Below are 6859 nucleotides of genomic sequence, written 5' to 3'. Positions count from 1 at the left end.
CGCTCTGCTCCTGGCACTGCTTTCTTGATGGTATGAGGTCCCCGTGTCTCACTGCTCACTTCTGTCTTTTATATCTCAAGAGATTGTCTCAGGACACAGTCCAGTCTTGTAGATCAGGTCCTGCCTTACTAACACAACTGCCACCCATCCTCCCTCATTAACATCATAAAGGCAGGTTTACAACATACAGGAAAATCACACAGTACCAGGAATCATGGCCTAGCCAAATTGATACACACATTTTTTGGGGGGACATAATTCAAACCATGACATCAACATTGTGAAAATGTCAATTCTACCCAAAGCAATTTACAAATACAATGCAATTCCGATCCAAATACCAACAACGTTCTTGAAAGAGATGGAAAAACTAATCATTAACTTTAATGGGAAGAGGCCTCCAATAAGTAAAGCACTATGGAAGAAGAATAAAGTAGGGGGACTCCCACTACCTGACCTCAGAACCTACTATGCAGCAACAGTAGTCAAAACAGCCTGGTACTGGTTGAATGACAGATATATTGACCAATGGAACAGAATTGAGAACCCAGATGTGAATCTATCCACCTATCAACACCTGATCTTCGACAAGGGCCCAAAGTCCATCAAATGGGGAAAAGAAAGTCTTTTTAACACATAGTGATGGCAAAACTGGATGTCCATCTGCAAAAAAATGAAACAGGACCCATACCTCACACCATACACAAAAACTAATTCAAAATGGATCAAAGACCTAAATATAAAACCAAAGACTATAAAGATTGTAGAAGAAAAAATAAGGTCAACTCTAGAGGCCCTAATACATGGTATTAACAGGATACAAACCATAACTAACAACACACAAACAACGGAAGATAAACTAGATAACTAGGATCTTCTAAAAATTAAACACTTACGCTCATCAAAAGACTTCACCATAAGCGTAAAAAGAGAAACTACAGAGTGGGAAAAAATTTTTGGCTATGACAAATCTGACAAAAGTCTAATCTTTAAAATCTACAGGTAAATCTAACACCTCTACAACAAAAAGACATATAATCCAATTAAAACCTGGGCAAAGGATATGAACAGACACTTCACCAAAGAAGACATTCGAGCAGCTAACAGACACATGAGGAAATGATCACGATCACTAGCCATGAGATATCATCTCACCTCGGCATTACTGGCACAAATAAATGAAAAAAAAAAACAGAAAATAACAAATGTTGGAGAGGTTGTGGGGAGAGTGGAACTCTTATGCACTGCTGGTGGGAATGCAAAATAGCACAAGCATTTGGGAAAACAATATGGTGCTTCTTCAGAAAGCTAGGAATAGATCTCACCTCAGCATTACTGGCACAAATAAATAAAAAAAACACAAAATAACAAACGTTGGAGAGGTTGTGGGGAGACTGGAAATCTTATGCACTGCTGGTGGGAATGCAAAATAGCACAAGCATTTGGGAAAACAATATGGTGCTTCTTTAAAAAGCTAGGAATAGAAATACCTATGATCCAGCAATCCCACGCCTAGGAATATATCCTAGAGAAATAAGGGTCATCACATGAATAGACATATGCACACTCGTGTTCATTGCAGCATTATTCACAGTAGCAAAAGATGGAAACAACCTAGATGCCCACTGATAGATGAATGGATAAACAAACTGTGGTACATACACACAATGGAATACTACGCAAAGATAAAGAACAATGATGAATCTCACAATGTGGATGAATCCAGAGGGCATTATGCTGATTGAAGTAAGTCAATCACAAAAGGACAAATATTGTATGAGACCACTATTATAAAAACTCATGAAAAGGTTTACACACAAAAAGAAACAATCTTTGATGGTTACGAGGAAGGGGAGGAGGGGGATGGGAAAACACTAAATAGACAATAGATAAGTGGTAACTTTGGTGAAAGGTAAGACAGTACACAATACTGGGGAAGCCAGCACAACTTGTCCAGGTGAAGGTCATGGAAGCTGCATAGACGCATGCAAACTCCCTGAGGGACTGAATTACTGGGAGGAGGGCTATGGGAACCATAATCTCAGGGAATATCTAGCTCAATTGACGCAAGATAGTTTATAAAGAAAATGCTCTACATTCTACTTTGGTGAGTAGCATCTGGGATCTTTAAAGCTTGTGAGCAGCCATCTAAGATACTCCACTGGTCTCACCCCTTCGGGAGCAAGGGAGAATGAAGAAAACCAAAGACACAAGGGAAAGTTAAGTCCAAGTGACTAATGGACCACAAGTAGTATAGCTTCCACCGGACTGAGTCCAGCACAGCTAGACTGTTCTGACAGGGATCACAATAGAGGGTCCCAGACAGAGCTGGAGAAAAATGTAGAAGAAAATTCCAACTCACACACACAAAAAGACCAGACTTACTGGTCTGATAGAAACTGTAGAACACCTGAGAGAATGTTCCCCGGACACCCTTTTAGCTCAGTAATGAAGTAACTCCTGAGGTTCACCCTTCAGCCAAAGATTAGACAGGCCCATAAAACAAAATGAGACTAAATGCACACAGCAGCTCAGGGGCAAGGACAAGAACGCAGGAGGGTACAGGAAAGCTGGCACCAGGGAACCCAAGGTCGAGAAGTGGAGAGTGTTGACACGTCATGGGGTTGGCAACCAACGTCACAAAACAATGTGTACTAATTGTTTGATGAGAAGCTAATCTGTTCTGTAAACCTTCATCTAAAGTACAATAAAAAAGAAAGAAAGAAACGCTAGGTACAATCCTTGTACAATACATATAACCTTTTGAAGGAAATGTAATACATAACTTTGAGATGTTATTTTTAGCAGGTACTCTAGTAACAAATATTCTATTTAACACAATCCATTTTCATTTGTGGCTGAGCACATTTCTAAATTGCTTCAATATGCGTTAACACTGCAATTTTCAGTGTAGCTGAGAAAGAATAAAACGTTTTGAATCAGACTTCCTCCCTGAGCAGATGCCTTAATAGAAATAACAAAGGTTGTTTCCTTTGCTGTATAAACATTAAGGATCTGACAGCATTTTTAGAAACAGGTTTCTATGCGTGTGTTGAAAGCTTGTCTGAAAAAAAGCTCAATAATACTTTTAGATCAGTTAAATCAATTATTTGCCCCGGGCATAGATTCAGTGCCTGTCTATACTGAATTCTTTTAAACTGGTGATTTTGCGTAAGGAGATACCAATGTCACTTTGAGGTGATTAACATCTCTGTTACAGCTGTCCTTTGAAGTTGAAACAACCCTTCACAGAGCGATACAGTATACATACTATTTGAAGCCTTTTAATAACCTCAACTCGGTGTTAGTGCTTTGGCTGTTGGTTCAGTCCTGTTAACATTAACTACAAGGTTTGACATGATTAATTAATGCAAAGTTAAAATAAATTAGGTAATTTCAAGAACTCTCAATGCTCTATAAATAATAATTCTCCCTCCAAGAATAAAAACTCTTAAAAAATAGTCAGCAAATTCAATTTCTTTTTTTCATGTGGAATGTGAGATTTGACTAGCCCTTTAAGGGCTCTTAACTCTGAGATTCTGACTCTATGAAATTAGGTTGGGTTAGCAATTTTTTAACTATTCGTTTATAAGCTCGTCAACATCAGTTAGATTTTTTAGGATGGGGAAAAAACAGCACGCTTGTGTGCTGATAGCGATGATGCAGTAGAGGGGGAAAATGATGGTGTGAGATAGAATCAATAACAGAAGGAACATTCAGAGTGAATTCCAGTTTGATTGTTCTTCAGGACCTCCCATACCTGCTTTCAAGGAACTCACACTCTAACGGGAAACATATATCCTTAAACTAATACATTTCAAAAAGATGCAGTAAGTGATGTGGTGCTATGGATAGGCTTGACTGAAGAATACAGAGTGGTAAATTAGAAGGGTCTTATACTCAACCAAGAGAAAAATGATGAGGAACCAAACCACTGGCAGTACCAGCAGGGAAGGAGGGGAGAGGATGGACTTGAAAGATAATAAATGGCATACAGTGATTAAGCCCTGGTGGCACAGTAGTTAAGAGCTCGGCTGCTAAGCGAAAGGTCGGTAGTACGAATCCACCAGCTGCTCCTTGGAAACCGTATGGGGCAGTTCTACTCTGTTCTAGCGGGTCGCCTCCTATGAGGCAATGAGTTGTTTTTTGTTTTTTTTTTAAGTTATGAATTAGGAGAGAAAGAACAATCTTGGATAATTCCAGATTTCTGATATGGCATCCTAGATGGATTAACCTTCCAAAAGCATAGTTCTTATCCTATCACTTCCTTCCTAAAAACATTCAAAGACTTTCTATTGCCTAAAGATTAATTTTTTTAAATATATAGCCTGGCATCATGGATCTCTAAAGTCTTCCCACTTGACATGCCCTTTAGTTTCCTGAGGTGCTTCCTCAGAACTCAAGGACTTAGTGGAATCCACTTTAAAAATTACCAATCTACAGAGTAAAATTCAAAGTCTTTTAAGTCTTTAAGGCCCTCTGTGATTTGGTCCCTGCCAACCTAATTTCTTAGCTCATCTTTCACACCCAAAGCTCTAACGGTATCAAGTTTCTTTCAGTTCTGTGTACACACCAGGGACGGATTACTCAATAAGCAAGGTGTGCACAGGCTTAATTGTGCACCCATGTGAAATTGTTCACTACTGATTAGTAAGTAAGCACAATTAAGCCAATGCGTACCTTGCTTACTGTAAGCCAGTGCATACCACGCTTACTGATTAAACCACCTCCACCCCAGCTGTCATAGGCCACTGTACCTTTACTCCCACTGTTGTCTTTGTCTGGAACTTCCTTAGTCCCTGGTACATCCAGTCTCAATCAGCCTAACCAATATCTCCACTTCTTTTGAAATTCCTCTATGCAGCTTTTCCTGAACCTCCCAGATACATTTGACTACCCCGTCTTTAATAATACTGTATATCTCGTACTTCATTAAATCTATCATATACTTACTTATCCCCATGTCTGGTCCACCACTTGACTATGAGTTCTTTGAGAGCAAGGACTGTGAACATAAGAGAGACTTAATACATGTTAGTTGAATGAATAAGTGAACAAATTAGTGAAACTTCAGCTCAGGTATAATTTTATTTTAATTTACCCATCCCCTCTCAGCAGCACTAATGGTTTTTTCCTCTTTATTTCTCTTCTGTTTATTTCACTTCTGTTCTAGCACTATATTGTATTTGTTCTATGACATTCTTTTTTCTTCTCTTTTTTTGGTGAATGTGTCCCCTGCCTGAAAGATGCAAGGGTATGGATTTTATCCTGTTTATCTTTGTTTCTCCATCACTTAGGTACTCAATAAACGTCTTAAGAACGTATTATTTAATAATTAAAGAGCTTTCTTACCTTTTAAAGTTATACTTCATGTAATCATCCCCATTTTTTTTCCACATTCACAAAGAATTTCCTAATCTTTCCTGGCTGGAATTAATCTCTCCCTCTGGTATTCTCTTGAGTTGTAGCTGTACCTCTTTTGTGTAATTACAACTTTCTGAGACAGTTATTGATATAAGGCGACTTAAGAAGCCTAAGGACATTAAAACTTTTATTCATAATTATATTCCCATACAGTTGTGATTCTCAACTTTTTATTTAATTTTTATTTTTTTGTACTGGTATATTCGAGCACACTCCCATACCAATTCCTAGGGCACTAGGCATAATTCTACTCTTTCCCACTCAACAGTGCTATAAAAATAATGCCCTTGAATCTGATAAGCTTTATGTTGTTAAAATAAACAATTAAGAAGCTACCCCAATTTAACTAATAACCATTATGACATGCTGTTTCCCCACTGAGCCTTATACATTGTAGGCATTCTTTAAATATTTCATGAATGAATTAAAAAAGGAAGGATTTTTTTCTACTATGAAGTTCAGAGGGGAGTCATACTTTACTCTTACAGAAAATTAATCTACTCATTCACTCTCATTTATATCCAGAAATAATTTATTTGTATAAGCTAGAGGAAGAAAATACTGTCCTTCATAAACTAAATTCTAAATAAAATAATAGTTTTACTTTTATAAATTATATGTCTTTCACCCAGGTCATGCTAACCTTTCGAACAAATGGAAATGCTACAAAAACTCATTTTTACCTCAATTTTTTTTCCTAAATTTTATTTATTTTGTTGTTGTGGTTGAGAATATACACAGCAAAATATCCACCAGTTCATTAGTTTCTACATGTACGATTCAGTGAAATTGATTACATTCTTCTAGTTGTGCAACCATTCTCACTCTCCTTTTCTGAGTTGTTCCTTCCTCTTTAACATAAACTCACTGCCCCCTAAGGTTCTTATCTAATCTTTTGAGTTGCTGTTGTCAATTTGATCCCATATAGATAGTTCTTAAAAGAACATAATGCTCAAGGCAGACCTTTATTACTGGTTAAGCTAAACTCTTGTTTGGTTTTAAGATGACTTCAAGGGATATTTTTGGTTTAAGATTTAAAGACTGTCTCAGGGCAATAGTTTCAGGGGTTCATCCACCCCTATAGCTCCAGAAAGTCTAGAGTCCATGAGAATTTGAAATTTTTTTTTTTAATTGTACTTAAGATGAAGGTTTACAGAGCAAACAATTTTCCCAATAAACAAATACACATACTGTTGCCAACCCCACGACATGTCAACACTCTCTCCTTCTCGACCTTGGGTTCCCCATTACCAGCTTTCCTGTCTCCTCCTGCCTTTTCATCCTTGCCCCTAGGCTGGTGTGCCCATTTAGTCTCATTTTGTTTTTTGGGCCTGTCTAATCTTTGGCTGAAGGGTGAACCTCAGGAGCAACTTCATTGCTGAGTTAAAAGGGTGTCCAGGGAACATACTCTCAGGGTTTCTCCAGTCTCTGTCAG

This window comes from Trichechus manatus, unplaced genomic scaffold, assembly GCF_000243295.1.
Source record: "Trichechus manatus latirostris isolate Lorelei unplaced genomic scaffold, TriManLat1.0 scaffold00003, whole genome shotgun sequence".
NCBI classification, from domain to species: Eukaryota; Metazoa; Chordata; class Mammalia; order Sirenia; family Trichechidae; genus Trichechus; species Trichechus manatus.
The sequence above is the reverse complement of the archived record's forward strand: the minus strand, read 5'-3'. Positions refer to the sequence as shown.